Source organism: Nyctereutes procyonoides, unplaced genomic scaffold (genome assembly GCF_905146905.1).
Source record: "Nyctereutes procyonoides isolate TBG_1078 unplaced genomic scaffold, NYPRO_anot_genome, whole genome shotgun sequence".
Taxonomy (NCBI): Eukaryota; Metazoa; Chordata; class Mammalia; order Carnivora; family Canidae; genus Nyctereutes; species Nyctereutes procyonoides.
Genome location: NW_026575130.1, coordinates 322,667 through 333,163, shown reverse-complemented (window position 1 = coordinate 333,163; position 10,497 = coordinate 322,667). Strand labels below are relative to the sequence as shown.

At 38.8% G+C, this 10,497-nt stretch overlaps 1 protein-coding gene across 4 annotated transcripts in view; it reads left to right on the top strand.

Annotated features, from left to right (window-relative positions):
• Positions 1-923: 923 nt before the first annotated feature.
• USP53 (ubiquitin specific peptidase 53) overlaps positions 924-10,497 on the top strand; it is a 68,577-nt gene continuing 59,003 nt past the window's right edge. For 2 of the 4 annotated variants that reach the window (XM_055342459.1, XM_055342455.1), the window contains exon 1: positions 926-1,074. The gene's annotated coding sequence lies outside the window, so the exon portion shown is untranslated. Of the gene's footprint in view, positions 1,075-2,242; positions 2,373-10,497 lie in introns of all 4 variants that reach the window. The other 2 variants (XM_055342456.1, XM_055342458.1) reach the window with 2 other exon arrangements.

The following is a 10,497-nucleotide window of genomic DNA, read 5'->3' as shown; positions in this document are numbered from 1 at the left end:
GAGAGATCTTTGCTACTAAAGATGGCAGTGGGGTTTGTTTTGTTTCTGTTTTTTGTTTTTTTTTTTTAAATCTATTCTTAAAAAAAAAAACAAAAACAATGTATCACAAAACAAAGCTCAGCCCAATTCCCAGGCAGTAGCTTGTAACTTAAGACCTGTTCTAAAGCAGAGTAAGGAGGCAGCCAAATGTTTCTTAACCACAATTGACTATTAACCGAGTCAACACGCTTACTAAAGCTTTCGTTTTATTACTAGTCACGGAACCACCAGTTGGGGAATATATACTCAAGCCCATCCATGGAAGCCATTCAAGTGCAAGCCGACCGCAGGGGTTCGCAGAAAGCTAAAGGAACTGCGTATCCACACGCCGTTTGGGCGCCAGGCACCACAGAGGGTTTTGTCTCAGGTAACAATACCTAACCCAGCCCTCGGTGGGTCCGCCTTCCTGAGCTTAGGAAATACCTTACATACTGACCAAGAAGCCACTTCTGGAGAACCAGCCCCTCCCTCCTTCCACCACGAGACGGCCAACCTGCGCGAACCTTTCCCACGAGCGCAGCCCTCCGCTCTCGCCCGGGGGGAAACGGGCAAGCTCCCGCTCTCGCGGGATCTCGCGCCTTGGAGTAAGTCAAGTGGATCGCGCGCCCCATCCAACCCCCGCGGGAATACAGCTCGCCAGGTCCGGAAAGCCGGGAAATCGAGGGCGGGGCGAGGTCAGCTCGGTCGGTGAGCGTGGAGGCGGGGCCTTCCCCGAGGAGGCGGGGCGGGCGCCGGGCGGAGAGCGGGGCGGGTCTCCCCGGACCTGTTGATCGCAGGTGTCACTGGCCTGACTGGCCCCTGGGTGTTGGGGCGTGTGCGCATGCTCCTTGCGCAGGGTCGAGCTCTGGAAGGCGAGACCAGACGCCTCCGCTTCAGTTCCCGGTGAACGTCGGCGGCGGTGGCAGCTGTTGGTGTCCGCCGGGTGCTGGCTTGAGGCGGAGCTGCCAGCGGGAGGTAGCCCTGCGGAAGTGGAAGGCCCCGTATTTCTGTACCTGGATCGCACACGCTACTCTCGTGAGGAGGGCAGAGCTCCAGGTGAGTCTCCAAAACTAGTCCCTGGATCGAGACCTGCGACCCCCGCTCCGGGCCCGAGTGGGAGACCGTCGTTCCAGCCCCAGACCTTGTTTCTCTCCTGGCAGCCCTGCGACATCCTCTGCCCCCAGCTCCGAGGACTCTTTTTTTTTTTTTTTTTTTTTTTTACCTGGGTTCAGTCACCCGAGGTCACGCCGCATTCCCGTCTCCTTCTCGCCGGGTCCCGGCCCCGGAGGAGATGCCCGCGGCCGGGCTGGAGGCGTGCGGGAGGCGGGAGGAGGTGCCGTGTTTACCGGGTCGTGGCGGTTCTTTGCAGGCGTGTCTGACCGCTGCTCGAGCAGAACCCGGAGTCCGGCTGCTGGGTCGCTTAGGCGTTGGGGTTGTGCACATTACTTTGGCTTGGCCCCTGCCCGTCACCTGCGGAGCAGCCACTGCCTCGCCCGAGCTGCAGCTTTTGAAAGGGGTCCGGATGGTTATGTGGCGCTCCTGGGGGGAGAAGGGAGAGGACTGGATTCGTGAGAATCTTTGGGCTGGTGGTTTCTGGGTGGTAGTTGTAATTTACAAAGTTAATGTTTAGCTTCTAAACGGCGACTTATGGGACGTTTATCAAACTACTTTTAAACATCGTTGGTAACAGGAAGTACTTGTACAGGTGTGCTGGGGAGGCTTTCTGAAGCCTGCAATCCGAGCATGTTCTGAGGTTTTGTTATCCTGCTAACAGGGTTTTCTGTATCAATGCAGAAGTCTGATTAATGCTTGCAAAATGTACTGCAAGGCTTTATTTGTTAGTAGAGTATGCCAAAATGTTTCCTTATCTGGGGGAAAAATATATGTATGTGTGTGTGTGTGTGTATATATATATATATATATATATATATATATATATATATATATCAAAGGATTTTCAAGGCTGCTTGTGAAGGATGTTTGAACTTGGGAAGTTCTGGGTGATTAGACTCAGATTCGCTTTTAATTCTGTTCTTTAAACAGAATTAAATTACTTTAATGAATTAAATTAAATTCTGTTCTTTAAAATTCTGTTTCTTTAAAGAAAAGCATCGTTAGTTCTCAGTATTTAAAAGGAGTAGCGAATGCTAACACAAAATTCTGATCGAATGTACTTTTGGCTAAACTGAGGTGCTTGCTTGTTAGTTTAGTTTTCTATTTTCAGTTCCCTGCTGATGGCCTAGGCTCCTCCATCCTGTGGAAGAGAAATTAAAGAACAAAACTTATTTTGCAAAAGTGATTTGTGATTTATCCGCCGTTGTCCTAAGAATTCCAAATAGACACACTCACTGTAGGTAAGAGTTAATTATAGTCTGGAAAAAATACAGTTTTTGTTCTTGTTTTACATTTTAGAGACTCTTAAAATGAGCTTCTTAAACAATTTGCCTACGTTCATGATCAGTGGTAATAAACCATGAAAATGATTTATTTGAATTTGTTCATAAATTAAACCCATTGGTGGTTACTATGTGTATTTTTTCCTACAGTGTAAAAATAAGTGACCAAGAACAGACCTTTTTCTCTATCAATTTAAAACCTTTTTATAAATGTGTAGTGTTCATAGAAATTGACACTAATAGTCACTTCATTAATATTATTAATATTTTATTATTATTATTAATATTTTCTCTAGAAGATATCTTTTTTTTTTTAAAAAGATAGCTATTTTAATGTGAGGGGGTACCCTATTCCACCTAGTTCTATTCCTTAAAAAATGAAAATTCTGATTTATTTTAGGATGATGTACACATTAAAAAGTCAAAATCAGAGTTATTTTTTCTGTTGAAACGAACTCACTCACTTATGATGCCAGGGAGGATGTTGCTTGCTTTACCCTACAATTTTCCAAAAGTGTGTTTGAAATCCATAAAGTGGTAGATTAAGCTAACCTACCAAGACGTTTACTTATAACAATACTTAGCAGATCTTGTTATTTGACAGCTTTAACTATAAGGTGTTTCTTAATTATAAACCTCAAAGACAATCTACCACAAGGTCGTTTATGTAGTGCATCTGAAAGTATTTTGAGGGATTCCCAGGTGGCTCAGCGGTTGAGCGTCTGCCTTTGGCTTGGGGCATAATCTCCGGGTCCCGGGATCAAGTCCCACATCAGACTCCCTGTGAGGCGTCTGCTTCTCCCTCTGTCTATGTCTCTGCCTCTCTCTTTCTGTGTCTCTCATGAATAAATAAATAAATCTTAAAAAAAAAAAATTGAATCCAGAGTGTGCTAGGTCTGCTAGGATCCAAAAGATTGTCAATCTAGCCTACTGGTTCTCATGAGTTCTTGGATTAAGAGAAGTGTACTAATTTATGTCATCTTTGGAGAACTAGCTAGAGATTAGTGATGATACAAATGAAGCATTAATATGTTGTTACTAATTTTATACAGATGTAAGGATTTTAGAAATTTTTGTGTTACAAAAGATGCACATAGTGGCAACAAGAAATGAATGCAACCTGTTCGTTCTACCACAGATAAAATTTCCAAAGGTTATTTAAATTTTAAATAATTTTATATGATATCCTAATCTTGGCAAGTTATTATGAGTTTCTTTTAAGATAATGGGAATATTATATATATAGAGAGAGACCATTTAGGGAAGAAGTGTCTAGTCTTTGCTTTTCTAAGTTAACCCATATCTTCTATCAGGAGTTCTTAAAGCAGGGTCCATGATTAGAGCTGTGGTCTGTGATTAGAACTGAATTTTAATATAATTGGTTTTCTTTGTGATCTTATGATTTTTTTCTTTCTTTCAATCCTATGAATTTTATTTTATGCATTTACAAACATCAGTCTGAGGAGCCCATAGGCCTCATTACAAGAGCCACCAAAAGGTCTCTGACATTCAGAATACTTCACACCATTGCATCTGGTTGAAGAATTTTTGTTTTTGATAAGTCACTTCAGATAAGTTGCTGCATATATTCATATTTGTAATTCATCAGAAAATAAAATATTATGCAATGTAAACCATATTTCAGTCTCTTAGCTATCATTTCAGTTATCTGAGTTGTAGTTTTGAATCAGTTTGATATTTTTGAATACATTTTGTAAATGTAACTTCTGTTTACTTCTATTTTGTAAATACTGACCTGCAAAAATCAGTTTGAAGAAATATTGTTCCTTTGAAATTTGGAAACCTTTTTACTTTTTGTGATTTTCTGATTTAGCAAATTTATTCAATGAACATTTATTGATCTATTGTTATGCTAGACACTAGAGATTCAAAAATTAATAAGACATTAGTAAAAAATTTGAGTTCTTCCTTATCTGAGCTTTATCTCTGGCTGTTCCCAGTTTTCCCCCAACCGAACTGAGTTTCCAAAGATAAAACAGTCTTTTTTTTTCTCTTGTACCCTTGCCTTTGCAAGAAGCTGCTTCTCTTCTCCTCTTCCCATTTCCCTTTCAACTTCCCAGTCACCCATGCTACACCTGTATTTTTCTAATCCATCAAAAGACAGATTATTACTTTGTGTTGCCACTGTTCTTTGATCTGTATCATAGGAAGATCTATACTGTGTTGCTGTAGCAGGAAGACAGAATAAGGGAATGTGGAGATTATGGTACATGTACCATCATCTAAGTGTAAAGAAAGTACCATATGGACAGCACAAAGGACGGTAGGCAGGCAGAGGAGCTTTCTAGGGGACCCAGAGACTGGATGAGAGCAATATTCAGATACATTTTGGGTACTCTAGCTATTTTTTATAGCTCGATGGATTATGTTATTTATGAATTAAAACTGTCGTTAAGGAAGTTTGTAGTTATTTTCTGAAAAGTTGTACATAGGTTGAATTTTTTAAAATTAAATCTCTGTTGTTTACATTGTTATATCAGTTACTTTCCATTTATTTTTGATACATTGCCTTCTAACGTTTTAACTCAGTTTCTCCTTCTCTAGTCCAAAAGTTTATAAATGTATGCTTAAAATAATACTGTGATGAATCCACTTGTAAAATGAAGCATTCCCAAACATTTTCATATAAATTAGAATTTTTCATGTTTTCTTAAAGTAGGATAGCTCTGTAAATGAAATCACTTATATTCTACTAAGAATGACTTACATATTAAAATTTAGAAATTGGTTACTTTATTGTACAATATATCTGACCTAACTAAGACTATAGTCAGGATTGATAAATCAGTTTAAGGAAATGGGGAAAGATAGCAAAATGAGGTATAAAATATCATGATACAGCTTTTACTTTCTATTCAAATGTTTGTTTATATTATTAAAAATAATTTTACCTCAAAGATAGTGTTGTTGCTATCATAATTAGCTTACATTTATGAATGCTACTATGTTTTGGGCATTTATTAGGTGTTACATACAACGTTTATGATACCTATAACTATGAACCTTTTATGTAATTATAGATTATGTAACTTATAGGATTTTAATGATTGAATAGTTGACTAATGTTCTCTGCTACTGGAAGTTTTATCAGATGGAATAAGTAATTGTGGGGCACATGAGATCAGAATCAGACCATAGATTCTGTCTTTGTCAAGAACCTATCAGGGCATTCTTTAGATGCTTTGTGCCTTGGCTTCTTCTAGACTTCTTAGCCTGGGTAATAAACTCCCCCTCTCATGGTGACCTTCCCTGTTTTTAGGCAAGCAGACTCTTTGAACCCTAAGATTTTTTCCTCCTGTATAGTATGGTGTATAGGCCTGAAATAATCTTACCTCTTCATCAATAGTCTTGACCTAGCTGCCAGACGGTGGGAAATTGTCCTGAACTCTGACTGCCTAGGTCATTTTTGTTAGGAACACTGGTTTGTTGGTTAAGGTTTCACTTTATTTCCTGAGCTTCCTTCACTAAATATATTTTTTTAAGATTTTATTTATTTATTCATGAGAGACACACACAGAGAGAGGCAAAGATATAGGCAGAGAGAAAAGCAGGCTCCATGCAGGGATCCTGATGTAGACTCGATCCTGGGACTCCAGGATCACGCCCTGGGCTGAAGGCAGACGCTCAGCTGCTGAGCCACCCAGGCATCCCCTTCACTAAATATTTAATGAGTACTTACTGTGTATTGTGCACTCGTTTACGTGCCTGGAATTCACTTTACATACTAAGGTGTTTGGGAGGCAAAATAATAATAATCCTAATAAGTCAATTATATAGCATATAAGATGATGATGAATGCCAAGGAGAAAAGAAAAGGTCAAGCAGGGTAATGGAGATTGGGAGTGTGGAGTGGAGGTTGTGATGGATTGCAAGTTAGACCTCATTTAGAAAGTGATTTTGAACAAAGCAGTCATGAGGGTGGAGCCAGGGAGAAGCCATGTGTGCATCAAGGAGAAGTGTATTCCCGGCAGATGAATAGCCAGAGTAAGGGCTTTACAGCAGGTGTTTGCATGGCATATTCAGAAATAAGGAGTCTGATTCAACAGCAATAGAACAAGTAAAGGCAAAGTAGTTAGAGACGGAGGTGAGGGGATGGGCAGGTGTGACATAGTAAGAGACTTATATTTGCTCTCTGGCCATTTCTTTTTTTTGTTTTTTTTTTAAGATTTTATTTATTTATTCATGAGAAACACAGAGAAAGGGAGGCAGAGAGACATAGGCAGAGGGAGAAGCAGGCTCCATGCAGGGAGCCCAATGTGGGACTCGATCCTGAGACTCCTGGATCATGTCCTGAGCCTAAGGCTGACGCTTAACCACTGAGCCACCCAGGCATCCCTCTGGCCCTGTTTCTTGACGTACAGCTCCTAAAACCTTAGGAACATTTTTGGAAGTGATGGTTTTTTGCGTCCTAATGACTGTGGTTAGGAGCTCCTGGATAGCCTGAGGATGGGGGCTGGTTGCCAGGGGAACCAACTGTGTGATTAGAGAAATTGAGCTTTCAGCTTTCCCACCTTCCTTCACCTCCAGGGAGGTGAGTCTGGTGGAGGTTGAGCTAATCACTATGTTTGGAGGGGGCATGAACACTCCATGGCCCTTCCCACATACTTTGCCTATGCATCTCTTCCATCTGGCTGTTTCTGAGTATTTTTTAAAAATAAACCTGAAGTCTAGTCAGTAAGCTGAGTTCTGTGAGCCATGCTAACAAATCAACCAAATTAATCATCCATGGAGAAGGTTGTGGGAACCCCCAAATTATAGGCAATTGACCAGAAGTACAAGTGGTAATTGGGACATGTGATCAGTGTCTAAAGTGGGAGGGGTGGTTTTGTGGGAATTAGCCCTTGACTTGGGTTCTGACACTACCTTCAATTAGATAGTGTGAAAACTGAGTTATATAGTAGGACAGGGTACCCTGTTGGTATTGACTGAGAATCGGAGAATGGCTTGTTGTGGAAAAACCCGTCTGGTCTCAAGTGCTGTGAGAGTATAGAAGAAAATTATTTTTACTTTAGCAAGCAGTGCAGGGTCTTGGAGACCATTATAAAGACTTTTTGGGCTTTAATATGAATGTAATAAAAACCCATTGAAAGGTTATAGGGAGAGGTATGACATTATGATTTAATTTTAGAAGGACTTTTTTGTCTATTCCTAAAGATAGATTTTGAAGGGTAAGGGTAGAAGCTAGGAGATAATTAGGCTATTCTAGCAATCTAGGTAAGATTTGAAGATGGGTAAGATGAGCATAGAAGTGGAGGTGATGAGAATTGGTCACATTCTAATAGAAATATGTGAGAAAGAAGAGTCAGAGATCATGCCAAGATACTTGTTCTGAGCAACTGGAAAGACAAAGTTACCATCAACTGAGATGGGGAAGGAAGGTATAGATAAAGCTAGAATTCACTTTTGCGCTTTGTTAAGGCAAAGAAATGTTAGATTATGCATGCTTTGGCATAATTCTCTTCAGGAGATGTATCTCAGAACAGATTGTTAAAACCCATTGTTTTTAATGTTCATGCTCTATATTCTGGATATACATGAACTCATATCTTTCTCTCATTAGTTACCACTGGAAACTAATGAGTAGGTAAAAACCAGAAGACAAAACATGTTTCTTTTTTTGAACAAAAAGAAATAAAGCAAAAAAAATGAAGAACATTGGAGATTACTTAAAATTTGCTGGTTTTGTTGGTGGTGGTACAGTGTATTCTTACTACTTTAACCTCATTTCCTGTCTTTGTTTTATACATTTTCTGGTATGCTTTTCTCCAGTACCTCCAATTGCAGACTGACAGTGGTTTTGTACATCAAAGGACATCTATTCTTCAATTATATCTTCTTTAATCCTTCATCTTATAAAAGTGAAGGTATTTCTATAATAAGTTAGATTTTTTAATTGCTTCAACTTGCTATGCATCTTTACCTTTCTATCTAGTTATTGAAAATTAAACCTTAAGTACTTTTACTAGCTAAATGAACAGTTGTAGTATATCTGTAAAAAGTCTTCAGTATATCCTTGAGTTGCTGTATTTCTTATTAGTGAAAATATGTTAAAATGAAATTTTACATTACAATTTGATGGCTAGGCCAGAATAGTTTCCATGGCTTTATTAGCAGCAGTTCTATACTTCTGTAGGATTATGGGTATTTCTAATTTTATTTATGCAGTACTTCTATGTTGTTTTAGAAATCTATATAATATTCTATTTTATAATCAAAACCCAATAAATGTAAAAGAGCAAAAGAGTTTTGTGGCTTTTTCAGCTATTATATTAGTTTTCTAGGGCTGCTATAACAAAGTACAACCAGCTGGATGGCATAAAACAATAGAATTTTATTCTCCCATAGCTCTGGAGGCTTAGAAGTCCAAAATCAAGGTTTGGCAGAGTTTGTTTCTTTTAAGGGCTCTGAGAAGAAGTCTTTTGTCCCCTTTCTAGTTTCTGGTGGTTGTTGTCAATCCTTGCTGTTCCCTGACTTGTAGCTGTATTGCTCCAATCCCTGACTGTCATTAAACAGTATATTCTCTGTGTGTTTCTCTTTTAATAATAACTGCTAGTCTTACTGGATTAGGGCCCACCCTGATGACCTCATCTTAACCCAATTACATCTGCAAAAGCCCTATTTCCGAATGTTCACAGACTCTGGAGGTTAGGACTTTGGTGTACACAATTCAACTTGTTTTTATAGTTTAATATTCACTTTGCAAATGAAGAGAAGGGAATACTTCCAAACTCATTTTATGAGGCCAACTTTACCCTGATGCCAAATATAAATAAGGATACTATTAGAAAATACAGGCCAATATCCCTGATGAATATAGATGGAAAAATTCCCAACAAAATATTAGCAAACCAAATTCAGTAGCACATTGAAAGTATCACATACCATGATCAAGTTGGATTTATACCTGGCATGCAAGAATGGTTGAACATTTGCAAATCAGTAAAAGTCATAAACCACATTAAGAGCAGGAAAGATAAGATGCAGAAAAAGCATTTAACAAAATTCAATATCTTTTCAATATGGAAATTCTGAACAAAATTGATACGTAGGGAATATGTCTCAGTATAATAAAAGCAATATATGACAAGCCCACAGCTAACATTATTCCCAGCTGTGAAAAGTCAAAAGCCTTTCGTCTAGGATCAGAAAAAAAAAAAAAGGTGCCCACTCTCACCATATCTATTTGATGTAGCACTGGAACAGTGCAACTAGTTAAGAAAAAGAAATAAATGGCATCGAAATAGGAAAGGAAGAAGTAAAACTGTGGTTATTCGCAGATGACATATATGTGGAAAACCCAGAGACTCTACCTAAAACTTAGAACTAATACTTGAATTCAGTAAGTTGCAGGATACAAAATCAACATAAAGAGATCAGTTACATTTTTGTTCAATTTTATCTGACCCTAAAATTGCTACATCAAATTTCTTTTGGTGTATATGTTTCTGGTATATCATTTTAATTTTATTTTTGTGTGTATATATACATAATGCATAAATATAACTATAATATACATACTACAGGTTTTTTTAGTACATGCTTTTTTTTTTCACTTTTATTTTCAAGCTTGGCTGTCCATCCCCATTTTAATAAGATGTATACACATTCCTTCTTTTTTTTTTTAAAGTTTTTTTTTTAATTTTTATTTATTTACGATAGTCACACACACACAGAGAGAGAGGCAGACATAGGCAGAGGGAGAAGCAGGCTCCATGCACCGGGAGCCCGACGTGGGATTCGATCCCGGGTCTCCAGGATCGCGCCCTGAGCCAAAGGCAGGCGCTAAACCGCTGCGCCACCCAGGGATCCCTACACATTCCTTCTTGCTCAGATGTTCATACGAAGCATATATATTTTTGCATATATTATTTTACCAAAATAGGATGATAGTACATTTCTGTATTTTGCCTTTGTCATTCAAAACACCTGTTATATAATTATGTCCCTATTTATGGATATTCGTTTTGTAAACAATTTTTATTTTATTAAAGATTTTATTTATTTATTCATTAGAGACAGAGAGAGAGGCAGAGACTCAGAGGAGAAGCAGGCTCCATGCAGG